The 27961-nt window shown below is 38.5% G+C and overlaps 1 long non-coding RNA gene across 1 annotated transcript; it reads right to left on the minus strand.

Annotated features, from left to right (window-relative positions):
* Window positions 1–22: 22 nt before the first annotated feature.
* Window positions 23–27743, minus strand: LOC130852682 (uncharacterized). Its single transcript, XR_009053429.1, has 4 exons — window positions 27558–27743; window positions 26468–26522; window positions 18481–18567; window positions 23–2799 (listed from the first exon to the last, which is right to left on the minus strand). It is a non-coding gene; the product is annotated as an uncharacterized LOC130852682 (long non-coding RNA).
* Between the last annotated feature and the right edge of the window lie 218 nt (window positions 27744–27961).

The following is a 27961-nucleotide window of genomic DNA, read 5'->3' on the forward strand; positions in this document are numbered from 1 at the left end:
TGAGCACATATTTATTCAGCATTAGGACGTAGCTCTATGCCTGTTGTAAAATTCCTTAGTTAAAACACTGCACACACAGGCTTTGGAATCAGATTAATTCAAAACTCCATTTCATCGCTCATTTATAATCTAAAGGTTATATCCTGCTGGGCTGTTGTGTAAAAAGTACCTACCAACTTCATAGGCAGTTAATGCCACTATCCAGTTTTGTATTCAGTGAGATGATTGTTGGTCATCAGCCACTGTTAACCATCAGAATTTTATTTTTCTTTTGAGCAGTGGATTTAAGGATTCACAAAGTCCCTATTTTACTGTCAAATTTCTTGATCTGTAAAGTTCAAATAAAAATACCCATACTTTATGCTTAAAAAATAAATCAGAATACATGTAGAAGTGCTCTGTAAACAGAACTGATACTGAGAGGAAAAATCAGTATTGTGGCCTTCAAGGAACAGTAGCACTCACAGCAGGAAGAAACAATTTGAACTCAGGCCAAGTATGCCAGGTATACACACGCCCTTCATTGGCCTCATGCCAGTATTACTCCATTCAACTGTCATGCTTTCCTGAGACAGTCACTGAGTTTAGCAGCAGAGTGTTGTTGGACTTTGAGCATCTGTATAGTTTAAACAGTGAATCATACGAGAATAGTTAACTACTATACAAACAACTCAAAACCAGAATCTCATTACCATGGCTGCTTTTATATAAAATTACCTGCTACATTTTACAACTCATATATTTAACTCAGAATGACACCAGTGGCCTTCGACAAACACCGAAACAACATTAAATTGGACAAATAAGCCAGTCTCTGACCATTCTATATACTTTTCCAACTTTCAAAGTATGAATGGCACATGAATCTTCTATTTTCATTGTACTGTGAGTTCTTAAAGTCACATTGGAATAGCTAATAACCCTCTTTAAAAGGAACATGGTTCTAAAGAAACTTAAATTTGAGCAGCTAAGCCACCTCAAAAACATACATGAGATAAATCTAAAACTAAGCAGATACACCTAGCTTTTCAGCTATTATAGAAGAAAAGGAATTGATTTTCACACATATTATACCGAGGATTAATAATAATCTAGGTTCAACTGTAGGGACACTGTAGCTGCCCTACTGAGGTATGATTAGTCTCTCTGGGGGAAAAAAAGGCTGGTGCATTTTACTTTGACAAGATTACAAATTTATTTTCAGAAAAGACTGAATACCTTATTACTGTAAACCTCGATACCGGTACCTAGAAAAGAAATGTTTTAAAGAATAAGGTTTTGGTTTAGAGATTACAAATATTGGACTGGTCAAAAAGTTCATTCAGGTTTTTTCCTTAACATCTCTTCCATTACACATTATTGTATAGTATCCAATTTTAATCTTCTGTCACAATTTGTTTTAAAAAAATGGAACGTTTTCATTACGTTTCAGCAGAGAATCACATGCGTAAATATGGTCAAGAAGGTTTTTTTCGCTTAACTTACATGGAACCCAAACATCAAAGTGATTAATATAACCAAGCTGGTTCAAATGATTTTCAGTGCTTGATGTGGATATTTTGAGTATGTCAGCTATCTCCTGCGTGGTATAGCACTGATTTCAATTTGTCTCAATTTGATTGCTATCGACTTCAACTGGTCTACCTGACCGTGGAACATCGTCCAGCCAGAAGTCTCCATCACGGAACTCTGCAGACACTTTTGACACGTTCAATCAGTTACAGCACCTTCTCCATAAACCATGCAAATCTTTCTTTGCATTTCAGTTGATTTTAACTTGCTTTTTTCCCTTCCATCTGCAATATTAAAATGGCTACACAAAAAGTCACCAATTTTGATAATTTTTAAAAAAGTGCACACTGATATGATAGCTGTCAACACAATTAAACAAAATTGTTTAGAATGAAGTTAAAGATAACTAAGCATTACCAGAGCCATCTTATGGAAAAAATATGAGGGTGAGTCAAAAATTATCTGCACTCTGGCTGTAGAATTTAACTTTTAGAAAAGACAAATACATCATTTTTCGACATAATTTCATTGCTTTTCAATACATTTTGTCCATCAGCAAGCTTTCGTATTCCCTCATTAAAAAATGTTTTAAGCTGAGCTGCGAGCCACAAATGCACTGCTGTCTTCACTTTTTCATCAGAAGAGAATCTTTGTCCTCACAGGGCTTCTTCCAGGGGACCAAACAGTTGAAAGTCCAATGGAGCAAGATCAGGACTACATACAGGGAGGATGTTTTAACACCTCAAAGTTTTTGCAGTGTGTTGACCGTGTGCGCAGAAATGTGCGGACGTGTGTTGTCATGCAAGATCATGATGCCCTTGGATAGCAATCCTCTGCGTTTAATCCATGGACGTAGATGGGCGTCCGGCTCCTTCTTGATGGCTAACACCTGTGCGACCTTCCTTGAACTTCTCTATCCATTCATACACAGTTTTTCGCGACAAAACACTTTCTCCATACTGCGCACGAAGTCTTCGATAAATAACGGCACCAGGTACACCCTCAGACCACAAAAAATGAATCACTGCACGCTGTTCTTCTTTTGTGCAAATCACAAGCGGGGCATCCATTTTTGCTCGAACCTCAGTTACAAATGAACTGATGTAACGGTGACTGGGGAGACAGTAGCCTTGAACGGAAAGCACTGTTAAGACAGTGTGGCCAACAGAAGTTTTAATATAACCAGAGTGAGGATAATTTTTGACTCACCCTCAGCACATTCAGACTAAAAAAGCACTTATCTGATAAGACTATCCATCTGCTTTCATTTGTCATTCACAAAAGAACCTGAAAAATAAATGAGAAAAATCACGTTGTAGGTCCTCAATATGTTCAGCCGATTGAAACATTAAAATACTCTTCAAATGAAAATCTGAAGAGCAAATTAAGATTACAAATTAATATTTCTCATTTAAAAAAATTTATCAAAAGGCTATTAAGAAATCAGAAGAAATCCACGAATGAAAAAAATGAAGTCTTAATGTAAAACACTCAATTCTAATATTGTTCCTCACCTTTGGAAATAGAACCCAGACTGAACCTCTTTGACATTCCTGTGCTCTACCACATCTATATTGTATTTTCCATGCCGAGGCTATTTCTTAACTGGTCTTTCCTAAGGACTCCCACCACCTGCAAAAACAAGCCTTCTGAAATGACTGACAGATTTCTCCCTCTCAAAGCCCTTTGCATACTTGCTACTTAGTTTTCAAACGATTTTTTAAAAGGAATTCCAAAACATGAAATAAGAGTGCACTACTCTTAACCCCAACCAAGTAGAATCTGCTTTTGTTCCATCACTGACCATGTGTATGTATCTATTATGGTGTTTACCATAATAAAAGTTACTATAATAAAATAAATGTATTCCTCCTCCCCCACCCACCAAAGGGAGTTGTTCAAGAAATCATCTTTGTATCTCTATCGGTGAGCACACAGTAGGTATTCAAATGCTAAAGGTATATATTTTTAAAACTGAAATCATGCTAGTTAACTACACAGTGTAATAAGATATTCAATATATTTAGAAACACTGGGGACTTCCCAGGTGGTGCAATGGTTAAGAATCTGCCTGCCAATGCAGGGGAGGCAGGTTCCATCCCTGGTCTGGGAAGATTCCCACATGCTGCGGAGCAGCTAAGCCTGTGTGCCACAACTACTGAGCCTGTGCTCCACGACTAGAGAAGCCACTGCAATGAGAAGCCCACACACTGCAACAAAGAGTAGCCCCTGCTCACCACAACTAGAGAAAGCCCGAGTGAAGCAAGGAAGACCCAAAGCAGCCAAAGTAAACAAACACACACACACACAACAGTATTGATCAGAGGCTTCTAAATTAAGACAAGCATGGTTTTTGATTTGAATAGATCTGGAAAATCTAAGCTCAGGAAATATATAAACTTTGGGGGAATCAATTCTTTTATACCAGCATGGTAATGAGATTTTTCTTGTTAAAAAAAGTTAGGGCTTCCTCTCTGCCACCACTGTAACCACAATTTCAGAATAAGAAAACGAGCATCATAATTAAAACCAGGATAGTGGTTTATAAGGTAACATAGGTTTCATACTGGCTTTGTCACTTAATAATTGTGTCACCTTGGGCAAGTTACTTATTCCCTCATCTGCAAAATGCAGATTATATACCACTTAAAAATACACGAAAAACAGGAATACTCAGGTATAAATTTAAATTTGTACAACATTTTGTGTTGAAAATTATAAAATGTTGGTAGGAAAATGAACTGATTAGAAGACTCAGTGTTGTTGTCAGTTCTCCCTAAACTCATTTACAGATTCAATGTAAAACCCAATCAAATTTGCAAGTTTTGGGGGGGGGGGGGGGAGGTGTGTAAAGAAATCAACAAGCTATTTCCAAAATTTATTTGGGAAAAGAAATAATAGCTAAAACAAGTTTAAAAAAAAGTTGCAAGGCCTATGCCTGATTTTAAGACTTACTATGAAGTTAATGTAACATCATTAATGGAAAACAATAGTCTAAAAATAGACTCACAAATATGTGGTTAATTGACAAAGGTGAAAAGGCAGATCAATGGAGAAATAGTGCTTTTTCACAAATGGTGCTGGAACAACTGGACATCTGTATTGCAAAAAGAGAAACCAACACCAAAAACCAAGCCATACCTTGTACCATATACAAAAATTAACTCAAAGTGATCATAAGTCAAATATCCAACAAAGGGTGTTTGTCCAGAAGGTATAAAGAACTCTCAAAATTCAACAACAACCCAATCGTTAAAAATGGGCAAAAGACTCAGATAATTCACATTAAAAATAAAACTACTTTCCTTCTTTAACCATCCTAACCTTGCAAGAGATAATCACTGTATTATGTATATCCCCCTCAGTCAATAAATAATAATTCTTTAAAAAAGTAAATGCTGGTGTAATCATAAAGATGTTGAAGAGAAAAAGGGTTCTCTCCTCACAAACCTTGAGTTTATGTCTGAAGTGTGATTTGGAATTTGATTTGATTTTTTTATATGTGGAACCATGAAGTGGAATTTTAGGAAAAAGTCATTTAAATAAGAAGTTGAACTATATGATCCATATGGGATTTATTAAAAACTTTTTTTTTTAGGAAAAGCCAAGAGGCCTCAAGACTAATGCGGTATGGGAGAATTTGACATATAAAGATGATAACCTACCTTTAGCAGACAGACTGGTTTAAGAGTCAGCAGCAACCAAGTGATAGTACAGTAAAGATTAAATGCAAACATTTAGATGTCTACAATGTACCATATTGCCAGGGAAGTTTAAAAATAAGGTTAAATAATACGCAATTCTTTCCCCAGTGGGAAAAACAGACACATTTAAAAATCACAAGCAAGGTATATTAGAAATACATGTGCATGTATTATTATGCATACACAGCTGCTAAGTATTTACTGACCTACAAATGTGTGCTTTGGGAAGGGGGGAGCGGGGGAGGAGATAAATCCTGACAAACAAAGGAATGTTGGACAGTTTCCTGGATATCTGGTGGATATGCTCTCCAATCAGTGAATTTAGGGGAAAAACTAAGGATGTCAATAGTTAGCAGGAAAAAAATCTGAGATGTCAATAACTGAAACAAAGTTAAAAGACTAATCTATATAAGAATACGAAGAGAATTTAGATGACAGTGGGCATGAATGTGGTAGGTAACTGTTTCTCCATCTTGTTCAGAGACCACCTGCATAAGAATTCTCCATAGATTTGAATTCTCTAGACCTGAAGCAAGGCCCAGGAATCTGTATTTTGAACAAGTACCTGATGGAATGCTAATGAATACACTAAAATTTGAGAATCACTGATTTGGCCAGAGCTTATTTAAAGGAGAATATGGCAACAGAAATGGTTACTTTATTAAAGGATTTCAAGAGATGAGATTTCTGATACATAGCAAAATGGAGGATGAAGCTGTAGGGCATGATGGGTACTTGGGAACACTTTTTTTCCACTGGATTTTTAAAGAAATACATGTCTCAGAAATACGAGCACACAACTTAGATGATAAAAAGAAGTATCTGGTAGAAACTTTATATATAACAGATGGTTTCTAGTATGTTATGATTCAGCATCAGTTCTCTCAACATTGCCAACATAAGGGTGGACAAAGCCAGGGAGCTGATAATGAAGAAAATGCGTAAGAGTTCAGAGATTAAAAACCATCTTTTATATTTTACTGACAGGTCAAGAGAGAAAAATAGCTCTGACTTAAGACAGGCCAGGTCAATATGGTCAAAGAAAATTTTATAAAAGGGCTCAGTTTTACCACTGCAAAAGAACCTTAACACAAGATTCACTTACCAGCAATATGGATTCAGGTTTACACTTCTACTGACATGTTCTATTAACACCTAATTTGAAGTTCATTTCATAGGATAAAAATAAGTGACAGATAATTCATTGTTTAGGTAAATGCTGTATATTTACTCACTTTTACTAACAAAAGATTAACATCATTTTACTGCAAACTTCCCCCAAAGATATTCAGTATTCACGATGTAGCCTATTTCTATTCTAACCACCATTTGACCTTTCACCTGTCCCTACTGAAAATGTATTAAATGTGGCTGAATGCAGTTCTTACATATTTCTAGAGGAAAGGTCTACTAGAAATGAACACAGGTAACACTTCCTTCACAGGCACTATCATGATTCATTCACAAACTGAAACACATTTGACGTGGAAAGTCTAAAAGGCAAGCCACCAATGTTGGCAAGTCATACATTAATAATTATTTCTGACAACAAAGTTTTTCTTCCTTGTTGGCAACCCTCTCTTTCCTGATATGAAGCCAAATGAAGCTTTCTGACAAATGACTTCATGTATAGATATGCCATGCCATCCCTGTCCCCCAATCTACATATCTGGACAACTTTCAAAATGAATTTCAGGAGAGATGCTTTAAACATGAAACTCAAGCTTGTCTACTCTAAACCCATTCTTTTCCCTAAATGGAAATCTGACAAAACAGGAAGTACTTGGCAGCAGAGAGAAGCAGGTCTTGCGGCTTAAGTATTTACTGGTAACAGACTAAGTTCTTCGTGACTGTGTAATAAAATGCAGAACTACAAATATGAGAAGAAAACAGCAAAAAACTTGCCTTGGTTACCAAGCTTCCCTTGACAATTAAAAGCCTTGAAAAGACAGTATCACATGATACACAGAGGAATAAGAAACAGGAAGATGGCTTTTCTTTTCATGTTACTTCATATAAGAATCCCCCTTCCTACCCTGTGTGACCAAGATCTAAGCCACCAAAATTATACAAACACTGAAAGGAGTTTTGTGACTGAATATAGAGACTAAGAAACACAGATTCAAAACAAAACAAAACAAAAGATTTCTGGTTTGGTTTGAGGAAACCTACTTGGGGAAAATCTTTGGTCTACGCTTGCCAAAGGATTTGAATATAAATACAATACCCTAACTACGAATAAATACAAACACAAATAGACACCCTTAAATGGGCTGTTAGGATTAGCAGAGTCAATAACACACTACCAAACATACTGTAAGGAAAAAAAATCCCTTCCCCAAGACTTCTTCCAGCTGCCATGCCCCACCCCCAATTCCACTACTGCTAAAATAACTAGAAGCACTTTCAGGTAACAGTTAGTTTGTATCTTTACTTTCAAGCTATCACACTTCAGGGTATGGCAATATATCCAAGTGCCTAGTAAATGTTAAAAACCACCGAACAAATGTAAAGCACTGTTATCTAGTCCATTTTCCTATCCCTCAAAAGCAGGTTCAGAAGTCATAAAATCAATTTGTGGGTCACAACAGATTTTTTAAAAGTGACCTACAGGAGAAAATACTGGAGTGCACTGTACTTTCACCTGCTGTGTGTATGAGCAGTACACACACATACACAGAATAGAAACTTCACTATAATGAAATTAATCAGTGACCTTGTTTAGCTATTATTTCAAATATCTGTTTTACCAGAATACTTGTTATATAAAACAGTGAGGTAGGTAAGGACATTAAAGCTTCTGTCAATTTGATCCCACGCAATAGGAACTTTGCAGCAAGTTCTGTAAGTGCTAAAATTATCAAGTCAATATCTGAAATTTCTGATTTTCAGTGGTTGTTAAGAATTATTTAACCTTTCAGGGATACATAAATATTAGAAGTATGCTTAGGATTTCTTATTTGAAATGGTGCTGGATTAGAAACATTAAGTATTAACAGCTATAAATACCTAGCCCCATGTCCCTTATACTTTAAAGCAAACACTCACGTAGAGTAATGTATCCTGACCAATGAGAACAGGCTTATGATCAGAACACAGAACACCTGGTCTTCAAATCCAGTGTTTCTAGAGCAGGACACTTATTCAAGCCAACATCCCATCGAACTATTGTAAAAATTCAGAGAATTTTTGAGCTGAGTACATAATTGCCACTTTAGCTCTAAGAATGCCTACTCTATGAGTCTGATTTTTTAAAACTTACCTCCCCATTTCCCACCATTCCCATTTCTTCTAAATCTAGAGGCATAGACCCCATCAATATTACAGTAACTAAAGATCAAGTAAGCGTCCTCATGAAATATCTCATCCAGTTCCTATTTTCAGCCTACTCCTACTTTCACGCCTAGAGGCATTAGGGTACTGTGATAAGAAATATGTACCTAGAGAGTGAGATAATGGCTTCAATAACTGATTGAGCCAGTGGTCTGTATATTCTGTTACTGGCAGATGTACCCTTAGTACTGGCCAGACTTTTCACAAATTTGGACCACTGAGGATGAGGAAGATCTGTGAAAAATTAGCTGTCAGAAAAACAATCCCTCTGGTGGTTAATTAGACACACTAGCCTTTATAAAACGATAGGAAATCATTCTAATGAAAATTCTTGACCTGTGGATAGTACCCAGAGTGATCTACCCCACTACACACTCTGAAATCTAACCCAATGCCTAAACCTCAAGTGATCTCATTTTAAGTAACTCATCAGGCAAGATGTTGCTCATGTACAAATACTGACAAAGCACATTTTTACTGGCATGCATCTGTCCAATTAAATGTCACCTTTTAGCTTGCTGTACCTTTTATAAACTGTCACTCCACAAATGAGTACCTACTAAGTGCCAAGGCCTGTGACAGGTTCTAAATCTATAAAAGTGAACAAGGTACAGTGCTGTCTGAAAGATGTCATAACTTAGTGAAAGACATATAAGTGGACAAACAGCTAAAATGCAATACAGAAAGTGGTAGAAATCATGTAAAAGGAAATATATGAAATTCACATGGACAGATTACCTAGTTGCAGAGGTATCAAAGAAAGTATCACTTAAAAAGCAGCTTTTGAATATGTGGCAACAGGGCAACATTCCAGATGGTGGAAAAATATATGAATAAAAACAAAGAACTGGGAAAATACACAGCTTGTGCAGGGGAGCCATGATAGTTTCAGTATGACAGCAGCAAATAATAACCGAAGAGAAGAAGTGTGAAGTAAGTTTGAAGAGAGGTTGACATGACCTTCAGGAAGGTTCTGAATGGAAGGCAAAGAGTCCAGATACTTTATTTCTGTATATAAGAATATATTTCTTTAAAACTCTCTTGGGGACTTCCCTGGTGGCGCAGTGGTTAAGAATCCGCCTGCCAGTGCGCGGGACACAGGTTCAATCCCTGCTCCAGGAAGATCCCACATGCCGCCGAGCAACTAAGCCCAGGTGCCACAACTATTGAGCCTGTGCTTTAGAGCCCGCTCGCCACAACTACTGAAGCCCCGCGCCTAGAGCCCTTGCTCCACAAAAAGAGAAGCCACCGCAATGAGAAGCCCACGCACCACAACAAAGCCCCCGCTCGCCACAACTAGACAAAGCCCGTGTGCAGCAACAAAAGACCCAACACAGCCAATAAACAAATAAATAAAATTTATTAAATAAATAAATAAAAATAAAACTCTCTTGGAATGACAGACATCATGTAACAGTTCTATACACATTAACAACACCATCTAATATCTGGCATCATTCTAAGCACTTTACATATATTAATTCACTTAATACTAATCCTAACCACTTCAGTTCTATTACTATCCCTATTTTACAGATGAGGCAGAGGTTAAGAAATCTGCCCCAAACTACCCATCCCCACAAAAAGCCTGGCCACACTTACACACTCTAAAGCTGAAGTATCTTCTTTGCTATCCCTGAATATTTATTTATTTATTGGCTGTGTTGGGTCTTCGTTGCTTGCACGTGCAGGCTTTCCCTAGTTGTGGTGAATGGGGGCTACTCTTTGTTGCACTGTGTGGGCTTATTGCGGTGGCTTCTCTTGTTGCAGAGCATAGGCCCTAGAGCGCTGCAGGCTTTAGTAGTTGTGGTACACAGGCTCAGTAGTTGTGGCTTGTGGGCTCTAGAGTACAGGCTCAGTAGCTGTGGCGCATGGGCTTAGCTGCTCCAAGGCATGTGGGATCTTCCCACACCAGGGATCAAACCCATCTCCCCTGCACTGGCAGGTGGATTCCTAACCACTGTGCCACCAGGCAAGTCCCTCCCTGAATAATTTTTAAAGTTATAATTCTACTGGGGGTAATGAGAAGACCTAAAATCCTATAAGTAACTCAAATGATTTAATCTTTGAAAAATAAAACATATTTTAAATTTTTTTCAAAAATGAAAAACTACAATAACTAAACAATTTTCGAGATACTCATTTTGAAGTGTATAGGAATATCAAATCACTATGTTGTGTACCAGAAACTAACAGAGTTGTTGCTCAGTTCTACTTCAAAAACAAGGAAACAGAAAAAGAGATCAGATTTGTGGTTACCAGAGGTGGGGAGTTTGAGGTGGGGGAATTAGATGAGTGTAGTCAAAAGGGAAAAAACTTCCAGTTATAAGTATTAGAGATGTAAGGTACATGTTAAATGTAGCTAACGCTGCTCTACCTCACATATAAAAGCTGATAAAGTAAATCTTAAGAATTCTCATTACAAGGACGAATTTTTTTCCCTATTTCTTTAATTTTCTACCTGCATGAGTTGATGAATATTCACTCAACTATGGTCATCATTTCATGATGTATCAAATCACTATGCTGTACCCAAATTTATACAGTGCTAAATGTTAATATCTCAATAAAACTGAAAGAAAAAAAAGAATGAAAAACTAATCTTCCTTTAACTTAGTTTGAGAATGATTTATTTCACTTAGTAATCCACTTTAACTTTTCAAGTTGTACTCTAAAAATCAGAAATAAGACAGCCCAATAAAAGCACCAAAAAGTCTGATGGAAGAGTGGAATTAAAAGTCAGAATACAGGGAGTTTCCTGGTGGTCCAGTGGTCAGTACTCCATGCTTTCACTGCCAAGGGTCCAAGTTCCATCCCACCATACACAAAAATAAACTCCAAATGGATTAAAGACCTACATGTAAGGCCAGACACTATAAAACTCCTCAAGGAAAACATAGGCAGAACACTCTATGACATCCATCAAAGCAAGATCCTTTTGGACCCACCTCCTAGAATCATGGAAATAAAATCAAGAATAAACAAATGGGACCTCATGAAACTTAAAAGCTTTTGCACAGTGAAAGAAACCATAAACAAGACTAAAAGCCAACCCTCAGAATGGGAAAAAATAATTGCCTATGAAACAACGGACAAAGGATTAACCTCCAAAATATACAAGCAGCTCATGAAGCTTAATACCAAAAAAGCAAATAACCCAATCCACAAATGGGCGGAAGACCTAAATAGACATTTCTCCAAAGAAGACATACAGATGGCCAACAAACACATGAAAAGATGCTCAACATCACTCATCATCAGAGAAATGCAAGTCAAAGCCACAATGAGGTATCACCTCACACCAATCAGAATGGCCATCATCACAAAATTTGGAAACAACAAATGTTGGAGAGGGTGTGGAGAAAAGGGAACTCTTCTGCACTGTTGGTGGGACTGTAAGTTGGTACAGCCACTATGGAAAACAATTTGGAGGTTCCTTCAAAAACTACAAATAGAACTACCCTATGATCCAGTAATCCCACTCCTGGGCATATACCCAAAGAAAACCATAATCCCAAAAGAAAGTTGTACCATAATGTTTATTGCAGCACTCTTTACAATAGCCAGGACATGGAAGCAACCTAAATGCCCATCAACAAATGAATGGATACAGAAGATGTGGCATATATACACAAAGGAATATTACTCAGCTATAAAAAGGGATGAGATGGAGCTATATGTAATGAGGTGGATAGAACTACAATCTGTCATACAGAGTGAAGTAAGTCAGAAAGAGAAGGACAAATATTGTATGCTAACTCACATATACGGAATCTAAAAATGGTACTGATGAACTCAGTGACAAGAACAAGGATGCAGATAAAGAGAATGGACTGGAGAACTCGAGGTATGGGAGGGGGCGGGGGGTGAAGGGGAAACTGAGACGAAGTGAGAGAGTAGCACAGACATGTATATACTACCAACTGTAAAATAGATAGTCAGTGGGAAGTTGTATAACAAAGGGAGTCCAACTCGAGGATGGAAGATGCCTTAGAGGACTGGGGCGGGGAGGGTGGGGGGCACTCGAGGGGGGGGGAGTCAAGGAAGGGAGGGAATACGGGGATATGTGCATAAAAACAGATGATTGAACCTGGTGTACCCCCCCAAAAAATAATAATTAAAAAAAACAAAAAAAAACAAAAAACAGATGATTGAACGTGGTGTACCCCCCCCCCCCCAAAAAAAAGTCAGAATACAGGGAGCTTCCTGGTGGTCCAGTGGTCAGTACTCCATGCTTTCACTGCCAAGGGTCCAGGTTCCATCCCCGGTTGGGGAACTAAGATCCCACAAGCCACGCCAAGCCCCCCAAAAAGTCAGAATACAGAAAACAATATAAGGGCCAGCATATGTCTTACCCCAATTAGAGACCTAACAGGCATTTTCACAAAAGGAAGAACGTATGCTTGCCAGACATTTCAAGCTCTAACTAGCATGTTTAAAACTGATCTCACCTTCCTTACCAACCAGTAGCCTCTCCTGACTTTCCAAATTCATTAATGGCACAACCTTATTTCCCGTTTTTTAAAATCTTGAGTTTTCTTTCTTCTTTACGTCTATAATCAATTAGAAATCAAATGCTATCAACCCTTTCCTTTCTCACAATCTCTTGCTCACCTATTCCTTCCTCTCTCTCCAAGCCCTAATCATTCCAGTTTCACCTCATGCTGACACGACTGCAAGAATATCTTGTCCCTCTAACTCCAATTCCTGCATCACTTCTTCAGTCACACTGGACGCTTTTTCCAAGTAATTTCCCACTAATACATTTTTTGTCTATCCAAAAACCCTCAACAAAAATAATGAAAATCAAAAGGGAAGTCTTTATGGAAAAAAATCTGCACATATTACTACTAAATATAATAAACTCAAAAATTAGGGAATAAAATATCTAAACTCTAATATATAAACGGACAAAAGTCTTGAATAGACAACTTGTCTATTACTAAGAATCAGTAAGTGAAATTATGGAATAAGGTCGCACTTCACTAGTTAACAAAAAAATTATCAAGTCTCCTTTCTGCCTGTGGACACCGCCGAGTAAGTATCGCTGACGTCTCCCCCCTCCACTGCCGTCCTGTCTACATCAGTCTCCCAAAGAGCCCGAACAGCTGCGGAGGCTCTTCATCGGAGGTTTGAGCTTTGAAACAACCGATGAGAGTCTGAGGAGCCATTCTGAGCAATGGGGAATGCTCACAGACTGTGTGGTAATGAGGGATCCACACACCAAGCGCTCCAGAGGCTTCGGGTGTGTCACCTATGCCACCGTGGAGGAGGCGGATGCGGCCATGAATGCAAGGCCACACAAGGTGGATGCAAGAGTTGTGGAACCAAAGAGGGCCGTCTCAAGAGAAGATTCTCAAATATCTGGTGCCCACTTAACTGTGAAAAAGATTTTTGTTGGTGGCATTAAAGAAGACACTGAGGAACATCACCTAGGAGACTATTTTGAACAATACGGGAAAACTGAAGTGACTGAAATCATGACTGACCGAGGCAGTGGCAAAAAGAGAGGCTTTGCTTTCGTAACCTTTGATGACCGTAGACAAGCCTGTCATTCAGAAACACTGTGACTGGCCACAGCTGTGAAGGAAGGAAAGCCGTCTAAGCAAGAGATGGCTAGTGCTTCACTGAGTCAAAGAGCTCAAAGTGGTTCTGGAAACTTTGGTGGTGGTCGTGGAGGTGGTTTTGGTGGGAATAACAACTTTGGTCATGGAGGAAACTTCAGTGGTCGAGGTGGCTTTGGTGGCAGCTGCAGTGGTGGTGGATATGGTGGCAGTGGGGATGGCTATCATGGATTTGGTAATGATGGAAGCAATTCTGGAGGTGGTGGAAGCGACAATGATTTTGGCAATTACAACAATCAATCTTCAAATTTTGGACCCATGAAAGGAAAAAACTTTGGAGGCAGAAGTTCTGGCCCCTACGACGGTGGAGGCCAATACTTTGCTAAACCACGAAACCAAGGTGACTATGGTGGTTCCAGCAGCAGCAGCAGCTGTGGCAGTGGCAGAAGGTTTTAATTACTGCCAGGAAACAAAGCTTAGCAGGAGAGGAGAGCCAGAGAAGTGACAGGGAAGCTACAGGTTACAACAGATTTGTGAACTCAGCCAAGCACAGTGCTGGCAGGGCCTAGCTGCTACAAAGAAGACATGTTTTAGACAATACTCATGTGTATGGGCAAAAAAACTCCAGGACTGTATTTGTGACTAATTGTATAATAGGTTATTTTAGTTTCTGTTCTGTGGAAAGTGTAAAGCATTCCAACAAAGGGTTTTAATGTAGATTTTTTTTGCACCCATGCCGTTGATTGCTAAATGTAATAGTCTGATCATGACGCTGAACAAATGTGTCCTTTAAAAAATATATATATATTATAAAGAAAAAGAGGGCTCAACATATTTTGTACTTATGAACTTAGCAAAAATAATTATAGGCTACCCAATGCTGGTAACTAAACTCACAGGGAAGGTAACAGTGTATATTATAACACTTTTGGAAAACAACATGGTAATGTTTCAGAGTCACAAAAATGTTCATACAATGACCTTTTAAATCAATCCTAAAAGAACTGTGCAAAACCCAGAAAATATTGTATGTGCATAGATGATAATTACAGCACAATATTTAAGAACTAGAAACCTAAATGGTCAAGCATTAGGAAAATAAAGTTAGAGATAAAACAGTTTGATGGAATATTTTCAGACACTGAAATTACTGTGGAGACCACGCAGTCACTTTGAATGCCTATTACAATATTAAGTAACGAAAAATAAAAACTTCTCTAAGTCTAAAGGAAGAATATGCATACAGACAAGAAAAAAGGAAATTTTAAAAATCCAAGGTTAGGATGGGATTAGAAGTAATTGGTTTGTTTAATTCCATTTTGATTTGTAAAATTTGAAAATAAAACAATAATCTTCATTTTCTGCTCATACCCCAGCTTTCAAGGCCCTCTAGAAGTTCCCAAACCTATAAAAGACTAGCACTCTATATAATTCTGAGGTGCAGCTAATTCTAGAAACATTTACAAGCTGGCCTCATACAATTTTCCCAACATAATCTTTAATCAGTCATCCTCTTTAAAGTGGTTTACTCACTGACCCAAACATAGCTTTTCTTACATATGGGGTTGGCCAAAAAGTTCGTTTGGTTTTAAGTAACAATAAAAGACATATTTTTCATTTTCATGAAGAATTTTATTGAACAATATATTCATTTACTAACCGAACGAACTTTTTGGCCAAGCCAATACAGTAAAACCTTGGTTTGTGAGCATAATTCGTTCTGGAAATATGCTTGTAATCCAAAGCACTTGTATATCAAAGCGAATTTCCCCATAAGAAATAATGGCAACTCAGATGATTTGTCCCACAACCCAAAAATATTCATAAAAGAATGATTACAACACTGTAATACAAAATAAAAAAATATAAAACAGAAAGAAAAATAAACAAATTAACATGCACTTACCTTTTAAAACCTTCCTGGCTGGTGTGAGGGAGACAAAAGAGAGGAGGGTTATTGTGTAGGATGACTTTCACTATCACTAAAGGAATCACTGCTATTTATTGGCTCAATGGAATTTTTTTCTTTTCGTGCAACTTTAACAAGGAACCTATCCAACGATACTTGCTTTTGCCTCCTTTTGAGGATTTCGCGGAAATGTGACATTGCATTGTCGTTAAACAGATTCAGTGCTCGCACTGCTACAGCCTTATTTGGGTGGTGCTTTTCCACAAAACTTTGCACTGTTTCCCACACTTTACACATCTCCCTAATCTCATCTCAAGTCAGGGACTCCTCTGTCTTTCTCTCCTCCTCTGCAGATGAGATCTCCTCCATAACTTCTTGCTGTTGCTCGCAATGCAGATCCATCAGTTCGTCGGTGGTCAGCTCCTGGCCGTGCTCCTCCACCAGCTCTTGAATGTCGTCCTCATTCAGCTTCAGGGCCATGGTCTTCCCCAAGCACACAGTCTCATCGACAACTGGCAGCTCCTGTTCATGAGCAAGCCCCTCTAAGTCATGTCCAAGAACGCAATCAGGCCACAGTTTTCTGAGCTTCTGGAACTCGGCAGCAAACGCCTCAGCTGCCTTAGCATCCGAACTTGCAGTCTCTCTGTGCCTCACAACACTATGGATGCCACTTCTCCTCTTAAAGTTATCAAATCATCCCCTGCTTGCCTTGAAGCCTTCTTCCTTTTATGTCGACATACCTGGCAGTTTACTTACGAGGTTGGTGCACAAGGCCTTTGTCTTCTCACAGATAAAGTTCTCGGTCACAGTAACACCTGCTAACTGCTTCTTGTTTATCCAAACCAGAAGCAACTTTTCTACACATTCCAGAGCACGTGGCTGTTGCTTTGATAGTCTCGTGACTCCTTTTGCTGCATCTAGCCCCCTTATTTCTTCCTTCTTTAACATTGTGCAAAAGGTCAACACAGACTCATAAAATCTTGCAATTTCAGCCACTCGCATACTTCATTCGTGCTTCTCCATGATTTCCTTAACTTCCACTGTAATCATCTCCTCCTTCTTACTACCTTTCTTTTCAACCTTTTTCTGCATGGGGGCCACTGTATACGCTCACATGGATATTGACTACAATACAGTATTAATAAACTCTTGTCATACAATGTATTTAATGTAACTGGCAACAAGGCAGCAGAGGAAAGGGTCTATACCTGCAGAGAGACTGACCTAGAATGAAGTAAAGCATTCCTAAGCTTACTCTTGTATGGAAAAGCAAAGGACTGTCCATAGGTGCTTTGAAGTGATAAAAAATACACTAGTGCCAGTTGTGGGCACCTTTCAACGTTCTGAAATATCACTGATTTCTGCCAAACACCATGGCCTGAGACCGAGCATCTGAGCATGGGAGACGATCACCCACAATCCCGCAGCGAGAGAGAACCACCACTGGCTCAGTTGTGATCATCTGACGTTCGGCATCACATACTACTCCACTCGTTTATCAAGTTAAAATTTACTAGAAATGTTTGCTCATCTTGCAGAACACTCGCAGAACAAGTTACTTGCAATCCAAGGTTTTACTGTAACTGCATCCTTGCTCACAGCCTTCATCCACTTAGAATGACTTCCCTTCTTCTAATTTTACATATTATGTATCATTAATCTTGAAAAGCCTTCGATGATGGCTAAATTTCTTTATGTTCTGTATTATAAAACAATTGTGTTTTTTAAAACAATTACATCCAACTGTATAATGAACTTTGACAAATCTATTTTTTTCATGTGCCATGATTTAAATCTTTAAAAAGTTAAACCAATATAAGTTGATTGAATCTTTTGAAATAACTATTTATATTAACTTGCACATGTTTAATTACAGTCTTCCTTTTATTGATAGTAAGCTGCTGAGGACAGATCCTTGCCATGTAGGAATGCCACTAGGTAATCTAGATCGGCTTGAATCCAAATCCTAAAATTATGCTCTTGTTTGCATTATATATGAAAGAAAATCAGTATCTATGACTCTATGTGGCCATAAAATAAACAATGACATCTACTTAGGGCAAAAGACCATACAGAGATTACAAAGGTTCCTTTGGTTGCAAATAAGCAAATTTAGTATCTTTCCAAAAAACAACAAAACCATTAGGAAAGCAGCTACATTCAATACAACAATCTATTCTACTTTACAACATACACAGACATTTACAGAAATAACTGTACAGTGGGACAAATTCTATCTTTTTTTTTTTTTTTTGTGGCACACGGGCTTAGTTGCTCCGCGGCATGTGGGATCTTCCTGGAGCTGGGATCGAACCTGTGACCTCTGCATTGGCAGGCGGATTCTTAACCACTGCGCCACCTAGGAAGCCCAATTCTATCATTTTTTAAAAGAGATACACACGTAACAGCAACATGGCCAATCTTGACTACTAAAGAATAGTTAAGCAGAATTACATACCAGAAATACAATTTCAACAGATAGCAGATCCAGGTCTTTTAAAAACTGGAACACTTTCCTTCATTTTTCCACAAAGCGAGGCTTCCTCTAGAAGACAAAGACTTTTTAAAGTTTTGAGTATGTTCCATAGCCCGCACACTCAGAACAGACTGTTTTGCTTCACTTCTAAACACTTTTCCTGATGAGATCTTTATATGTCAAGTATTTTACCATGGTGTTCTTCAACTAAAAATCCAGAAATGGGAACCACAGCAATGGGTAAAAAAAATTCACAGGGATGCTCCAATTTTGAGATTTCAGTCTAAGATATCAAGTCAGGAAGCTAATTTCATGCTCTCATTTGAATCCTTGGCCAAATAAAATATTCTGCTTTCAAAATAGCTTTTCTTCATAAAAGCATTATTAAAAATTTGACAATTCTGATTTTGTAGGAACATTATTATACCAGTTTGGGTTCACTGAAATAGGTTACAAAACCAATTCTATTAAAATTAATTTTCTTTTATTTATTCCTAAGAGATGATTTAGTGAGTGTTCAATTAATATTCACCTACAGTTACCTTCCACTAAGGTATTATAAAATCTTAAAAAAAAAAAAAAAAAGAAGGCTCTTGATCCGAGAGGTCTTGAGCCCCCCGGTCCCACTTTTCTCTTCAGTCTGTGTCTGTGTCTTCTTCAAGCTTGCGGCACCCGTCACTCGCCTCGAGTCGCCGAGCTGGTCTCGGCATAGGACGATTTCAGCTTCCAAAGAGGGAGGAGGAACATTGCTTCCAATCTACTATGGTATATCAAAATGAAGTTATAAGAGGAGAAAAAGATGGCGGCGAAGTAGAGAGACGTGGAGTGCATCCCTCTCCACAGATGCATTGGGAATGCACGGAAGGACACAGTCATTCCCACAGAGAACCAGCTGAACACCAGCAGACGGCCTCGGACACCGGAAAGGGCTGCGGAGAACCTGACATAGCCGACTGAATATTCGTCTAATCCAATACTTGGACATTACTCTGAGGCTTGGACAGTCTTCTGTAAACACCTCTATCACCAGGACAAGCAACCCCAAAAGCTTGGACAACCATGAGGAAACAAAGAAACACCATGCAGGCAAAGGAGCAGGAAAAAAACCCACAAGACCAAATAAATGAGGAGGAAATAGGAAAAATGCCTGAAAAAGAATTTAGAGTAATGATAGTAAAAATGATACAAAATCTCGATAACAAATTAGAGAAAGTACAAGAAACAGTTCATAAGAACTCAGAAAAACAAACAGCAATGGATAACAAAATAACTGAAATTAAAAATACTCTAGATGCTCTAACCAGCAGAATGACTGAGGCAGAAGAACGAATAAGTGAGTTGGAAGATAGAATGGAAGAAATAAACGCCACAGAGCAGGAAAAAGATAAAAAAATAAAAAGACTAGAAGACAGCCTCAGAGACCTCAGTGATAACCTTAAACGTACCAACATTCGAATTATAGGCATCCCAGAAGAAGAAGAAAACAAGAAAGGGTCTGTGAAAATATTTGAAGAGGTTCTAGTGGAAAACTTCCCCAACATGGGAAAGGAAATAATTCACCAAGTCCAAGAAGCACAGAGAGTCCCATACAGAATAAACCCAAGGAGAAATACACCAAGACACATATTAATCAAACTAACGACAATTCAACACAAAGAAAAAATATTAAAAGCAGCAAGAGAAAAGCAACAAACAACATATAAGGGAAAACCCATCAGGATAACAGCTGACCTTTCTACAGAAACTCTGCAGGCCAGAAGGGAATGGCAGGATATACTGAAAGTCCTGAAAGAGAGAAACCTACAGCCAAGAATACTTTACCCAGCAAGAATCTCATTCCGATTTGAGGGAGAAATCAAAAGCTTTCCAGACAAGCAAAAGTTAAGAGAATTCAGCACCACCAAACCAGCCTTACAACAAGTGCTAAAGGAACTTCTCTAAGTAGGAAACACAAGAAAAGGAAAACACCTACAAATACAAACCCAAAACAATTAAGAAAATGGTAATTGGAACACACATGTCAATAATCACTTTAAATGTCAATGGATTAAATGCTCCAACCAAAAGACACAGACTGGCTGAATGGATACAAAAACAAGACCCTTCTATATGCTGCCTACAAGAAACCCACTTCAGACCAAGGGATACATATAGACTGAAAGTGAAGGGATGGAAAAAGATATTCCATGCAAATGGAAGTCAAAAGAAAGCTGGAGTAGCAATACTCATATCAGACAAATTAGACTTGAAAGTAAAGACTATTAAAAGAGACAAGGAAGGGCACTACATAATGATCAAGGGATCCATCCAAGAAGAACATATCACAATGGTAAATATCTATGCCCCCAATATAGGAGCACCTCAATACATAAGGCAAATGCTAACAGCTATAAAAGGGGACATCGACAGTAACACAATTATAGTGGGAGACTTGAACACCCCACTTACATCAATGGACAGATCATCCAAACAGAAAATAAATAAAGACACACAAGCTTTAAATGACACATTAGACCATCTCGACTTCATTGATATTTATAGGACATTCCATCCAAAAACGACAGACTACACTTTCTTCTCAAGTGCACACGGAACATTTTCCAGGATAGATCACATCTTGGGTCACAAATCAAACCTCAGCAAATTCAAGAAAATTGAAATCATATCAAGCATCTTCTCAGACCACAACGCCATGAGACTAGATATCAATTACAGGAAAAAAACTGCAAAAAATACAAACACATGGAGGCTAAACAATTCACTATTAAACAACCAAGGAATCACTACAGAAATCAAAGAGGAAATCAAAAAGTATCTAGAAACAAATGACAACGAAAACACAACAACCCAAAACCTATGGGACGCAGCAAAAGCAGTTCTAAGAGGGAAGTTTATAGCAATACAGTCCTACCTTAAGAAACAAGAAAATGATCGAATAAACAACCTAACCTTACACCTCAAACAACTAGAGAAAGAAGAACAAAGAAACCCTAAAGTGAGCAGAAGGCAAGAAATCGTAAAGATCAGAGCAGAAATAAATGAAAAAGAAAGGAAAGAAACCATAAGAAAAATAAATAAAACTAAAAGCTGGTTCTTTGAGAAGATTAACAAAATTGATAAACCATTAGCCAGACTCATCAAGAAAAAAAGGGAGAAGATGCAAATCAACAGAATTAGAAATGAAAAAGGAGAAGTCACAACGGACACCTCAGAAATACAAAACATCATGAGAGACTACTACAAGCAACTATATGCCAATCAATTGGATAACCTGGAAGAAATGGATACATTCTTAGAAAAATACAATCTTCCAAGACTGAACCAGGAAGAAATAGAAACCATGAACAGAGCAATCACAAGTACAGAAATTGAGGCAGTGATTAAAAATCTCCCAACAAACAAAAGCCCAGGACCAGATGGATTCACAGGCGAATTCTATCAAACATTTCGAGAAGAGTTAACACCTATCCTTCTCAAACTCTTCCAAAATATTGCAGAAGGCGGAGCACTCCCAAACTCATTCTATGAGGCTACCATCACCCTGATACCAAAACCAGGCAAAGATGTCACAAAAAAAGAAAACTACAGACCAATATCACTGATGAATATAGATGCAAAAATCCTCAACAAAATACTAGCTAACAGACTGCAACAGCACATTAAAAAAATCATACACCACGATCAAGTGGGGTTTATCCCTGGGATGCAAGGATTCTTCAATATACGCAAATCAATCAACGTGATACATCATATCAACAAATTGAAGGATAAAAACCATATGATCATCTCAATAGATGCAGAAAAAGCTTTTGACAAAGTTCAACATCCATTTATGATAAAAGCTCTCCAGAAAATGGGCATAGAAGGAAATTACCTCAACATCATAAAAGCCATATATGACAAACCAAAAGCCAACATTGTTCTCAATGGAGAAAAACTGGAAGAATTCCCTCTAAGAACAGGAACAAGACAAGGGTGTCCACTCTCACCACTGTTATTCAACATAGTTTTGGAAGTGTTAGCCACAGCAATCAGAGAAGAAAAAGAAATTAAAGGAATCCAAATTGGAAAAGAAGAAGTAAAATTATCACTCTTTGCAGATGACATGATACTATATATAGAAAACCCTAAAGACTCTACCAGAAAACTGCTAGCACTCATTGATGAGTTTAGTAAAGTAGCAGGATACAAAATTAATGCACAGAAATCTCTTGCATTCCTATACACTAACAACGGAAGAGCAGAAAGAGAAATTAAGGAAACTCTCCCATTCACCATTGCAACCAAAAGAATCAAATACCTAGGAATAAACCTGCCTAAGGAGGCAAAAGATCTGTATGCAGAAAACTTTAAGACATTGATGAAAGAAATCAAAGATGACATAAACAGATGGAGGGATATACCATGTTCCTGGATTGGAAGAATCAACATCGTGAAAATGACTGTACTACCCAAAGCAATTTACAGATTTAATGCAATCCCGATCAGATTGCCAATGGCATTTTTCACAGAACTAGAGCAAGAAATCTTACGATTTGTATGGAAACGCAAAAGACCCCGAATAGCCAAAGCAATCTTGAGAAGGAAAAATGGAGTTGGTGGAATCAGGCTTCCTGACTTCAAACTATACTACAAGGCCATAGTGATCAAGACAGTATGGTACTGGCACAAAAATAGAAAGGAAGATCAATGGAACAGAATAGAGAACTCAGAAGTAAGCCCAAACACATATGGGCACCTTATCTTTGACAAAGGAGGCACGAGTATACAATGGAAAAAAGACAGCCTCTTCAATAAGTGGTGCTGGGAAAACTGGACAGCAACATGTAAAAGAATGAAATTAGAACACTTCCTAACACCATACACAAAAATAAACTCCAAATGGATTAAAGACCTACATATAAGGCCAGACACTATAAAACTCCTAGAGGAAAACATAGGCAGAACACTCTTTGACATACATCAAAGCAACATCCTTTTTGACCCACCTCCTAGAATCAGGGAAATAAAATCAAGAATAAATGAATGGGACCTCATGAAACTTAAAAGCTTTTGCACAGCGAAAGAAACCATAAACAAGACTAAAAGGCAACCCTCAGAATGGGAAAAAATAATTGCCTATGAAACAACGGACAAAGGATTAACCTCCAAAATATACAAGCAGCTCATGAAGCTTCATACCAAAAAAGCAAATAACCCAATCTACAAATGGGCAGAAGACCTAAATAGACATTTCTCCAAAGAAGACATACAGATGGCCAACAAACACATGAAAAGATGCTCAACATCACTCAGCATCAGAGAAATGCAGGTCAAAGCCACAATGAGGTATCACCTCACACCAATCAGAATGGCCATCATCACAAAGTCTGGAAACAACAAATGTTGGAGAGGGTGTGGAGAAAAGGGAACTCTCCTGCACTGTTGGTGGGAATGTAAGTTGGTACAGCCACTATGGAAAACAATTTGGAGGTTCCTTAAAAAACTACAAATAGAACTACCATATGATCCAGTAATCCCACTCCTGGGCATATACCCAAAGAAAACCATAATCCCAAAAGAAACTTGTACCATCATGTTTATTGCAGCACTCTTTACAATAGCCAGGACATGGAAGCAACCGAAATGCCCATCAACAAATGAATGGATACAGAAGATGTGGCATATATATACAATGGAATATTACTCAGCTATAAAAAGGGATGAGATGGAGCTATATGTAATGAGGTGGATAGAACTACAATCTGTCATGCAGAGTGAAGTAAGTCAGAAAGAGAAAGACAAATATTGCATGCTAACTCACATATACGGAATCTAAAAATGGTACTGATGAACTCAGTGACAAGAACAGGGAAGCAGATACAGGGAATGGACTGGAGAACTCGAGGTATGGGAGGGGGCGGGGGGTGAAGGGGAAACTGAGAAGAGGCGGGAGAGTAGTACAGACATATGTATACTACCAACTGTAAAATAGTCAGTGGGAAGTTGTTGTATAACAAAGGGAGTCCAACTCGAGGATGGAAGATGCCTTGGAGGACTGGGGCAGGGAGGGTGGGGGGGAATCGAGGTGGGGGCGTCAAGGAAGGGAGGGAATATGGGGATATGTGTATAAAAACAGTTGATTGAACCTGGTGTACCCCCCAAAAAAATAAAATAAAATAATAAAAAAAAAAAAAAAAAAAATGAAGTTATAAGACTTAAAAAAAAAAAAAAAAAAAAAAAAAAAAAAAAAAAAAAAAGAAGAAAAAAGTCATGAATAACTATTCTTAATGAGTTCTCTAAATCTATATTATATTAGCAATTACAAACCAACTCAGTATTAAATTATTTGGAACATTAAAAAAAATTTGAAAGTTAAGACATTTGTGGAATATGAATTTTTGAGAAGAGAATTATTGTTTAAGAAAACAAGTTAGCTTATTTCACATATTTTGTATATAAAAGTACATAAAGATTCCTAAGAAATAGTGACAGAGCACATAGCAGGTACCAAGTAGGAAAACATAACAGTGATTAAAATAGCAATTGCCACCCTCTGGGAGTAGAGTATCAACCTGGCGAAGAGCGAAACAAACGCAAAGTAAATAAACGCAAAGTAAATGAACCCAAAGTAAACGTGATGAGAGGCACCTTGAGAATGCACATAAATATGGGAAACTTTAAGGCAGGCTACAAGGAAACAGTTAAACTCAACCAACTCTATAAAAACAATTTGTTTTTAGTATCCTCTAAGTGTCACTTCTGCGTAGCAAAATGTTTCACTGTACAAACACCTAACTATTCCAGAGCAAAAAATAATTTAATTTTAAGAAATTACTTCTAAGATCCAAAAAAAATTCTCAAGTTTATTCTATTATATGTGTGACTTAAAAGACTGTGATAATTTTACCTGAATAAACAGGAGAAAAAGCTCAACAATAAAGCTAAATTAAATTTTAAAAATGGAGGTGGGGGGGTGAGGAGAGTAATAAAAGGAAAAAGGATAACAAAAAAAGCAAGCAAAAGCTTTCTGATGGACAATGGTATAATCTCTTTGGTGTTGTATTTCCACTTAAAAAAATTTATTCTAAGGAAATAGTCAAGTATGTGAGGGAATATTTAGATGGCAAGAAATTTTAGACATAGATGTCAGTTCTCAGGGAAAATCTTTTGTAAAACATGCACAGGGATATTCAGACATTTACTATTATTATAAAAATTAAGAGATCTGGTTACATAAAATAGGGTACATCTATCCTACAGAACACTATGCAGCCATGAAAAACACATAGCATGTTCCCAATATTTTCCACAAAGAAAAAACACCTGAGGGACAAAATGAGCACAACTACACTGATATCTATTTTGTAAAACAAAACCAGCGAAAAAGAGAAACCCTTCTGAATAATAGATAAGAACAGTATAAACTGCAATCACCTTTTGGTGGCAGTGATACAAGAGATTTTGTTTTCTTCTTTTGGCTTTTTGGTAGTTTCCAAATGCCCACTGACACGAGTTATTTGGATCAGATAATAACAGTTTAAGTCCGGTAGTGGAATCACAGGTGATTACCCCCTGGGGAAGTTGAGCAGTATTACATCTTCTATAATTTCCTTAAGAAAAAACAATTTCTAAACTCTTATTGCAGTATCTTTTCCATACGCCAAATCCTTATATATGGAGGGAAAAAAAAAAATCACAAAAATCTCCACATTATTTCTTGATAAAAATGTTAAATAATTAAAAAGCTAGAAATGGGAACAGCATGAATGGGTAAACAAATTCATAAGCATGTCCTAATTTTGAGACTTCATTCTAAAGTATCAGTAGGAAGTTAATTACAGGCTCATTTGAAACCTTGATCACACAAAGACTTTTCAACTACCATTCTTCCATTTTGCTATTTATGGCTCTACTTAGTGGTCCATAAAAAAACACTTTCCAGGCAGTCTCCCCAATTCTGAAGATTTTTACAGACATTGGAACTCACCTCAGTAATACTTCCGGATGTCTGTCACGGAGCTGTCCTGTTTCCTTTAGATCAACTGCCAAAAAAACCCCAACAAATTGTTAAATCACTGGATCATTTTCTAGTCTGGAGCCCCAGCCACAAAGCAACAGGGTTCAAAACAGAAGTATTATGAGGATGATTTTAAGCTGCTATTGAGATCAGTGTGCCTAGGTCACTCAAGAGAAATACTAACATGCATTTCATTTTCTTAAGTAATTCTGAAAAAAGTCACTGTTACGAATGAAAAATTGATTCAGCTTTAGTTAAGATGTCCTGTTAACGAGTAAATTTAGTCAACGTGGATTACCGTTGACATTTTACATTTTCTTATTTCATTCTTTAAAACAACTTGCGAGTTAATACTCTATTTCCACCATTTCAAATGTGGTTTTGTTTTCTTTCACAGAACACAAGATCCTGCTAATGAAACGAGATCAATGGCTGCCCTGAACAAAGTCCTATCGGGGAGGTGCTTTTATTTAAGGTGTTTTCAGTTCCTGTAAAACCACTGATCTTTGCTTTCAAAAAGCAGCGTGAGCCTCGCGCAGTATGGTCGGAGCAGCAGCGTGTGTGCCGGCAAGGGAATTCCTCAGCACCCAAACCCAGCGCTTCCTTCAGCCTCCTCCCTGCTTAAGCGCGTGAGCAGCACGCGGGAACACCTCCCCACGCAGGACAGGCCTACCGAAGGACACTGCCCTCCCCGCCTTCACTAAGGAGGAGCCCAGAGCCGGTGGCCCAGGGCGCAGAAGGCGACAAGCGGCCGAAATCCACCTCCAAAGAGAGGAAGCCCTGCTTTGAGAGAAACGGGACCCCGAACATCTCTCACACTCGCGAGAGGAGCCCAAAGGATCAGCCGGGAGGAAGAGACGTGCACGTCCCCTCCGCCTCCTTCTCTGGGGCAGTGAGAGAGGAAGCCTCGCCCCCTCTCCGCCCGCCCCCCGCTCCCCACCCCGCCGCAGGGAGAACCGGCTCCGCGATGGCTGCCGCGCGGCCCCCTCACTTCCGGTGCCGGGGCCGCTAGAGCTGCGCCATCCCCCAGTTCACCGGACAACCACTGCTCCCAACTGACCTTTCTGATAGACCGAGACTCTTCTGACCTTCACTAGGTGCTGTCCTGGAGGGAACGGTGGATGGCTGCCGCAGTTACACGAATCCACGGGATAAAGATTCCCCTCCTGTCTCGCCAGAAACCTAATATGCGATAGAGCTGCGGCCACCGCTGCCCAGACAAAATGGCGCCGAGAAGCTGGTTCAGCGCAGGCGCCTTGGAAAGACCCTGCCCCGCCCCCGTGCCAGTCCTGGCCACTGCTCCGGGTTCGGTTTCCATGGGACACTCCACCGCCAATCCTCGTGCCGAACTGCTCTTCCTGACCCCTCAATTGACCAATCAGCGCTCAGTCAAGCACATCCGGAGTCCGCTTTACCAATCATTTTTCAGGACTCGCTTACTCAATACCTGATCCTCCAGTAACG

This window comes from Hippopotamus amphibius, chromosome 4 (genome assembly GCF_030028045.1).
Source record: "Hippopotamus amphibius kiboko isolate mHipAmp2 chromosome 4, mHipAmp2.hap2, whole genome shotgun sequence".
NCBI lineage: Eukaryota > Metazoa > Chordata > Mammalia > Artiodactyla > Hippopotamidae > Hippopotamus > Hippopotamus amphibius.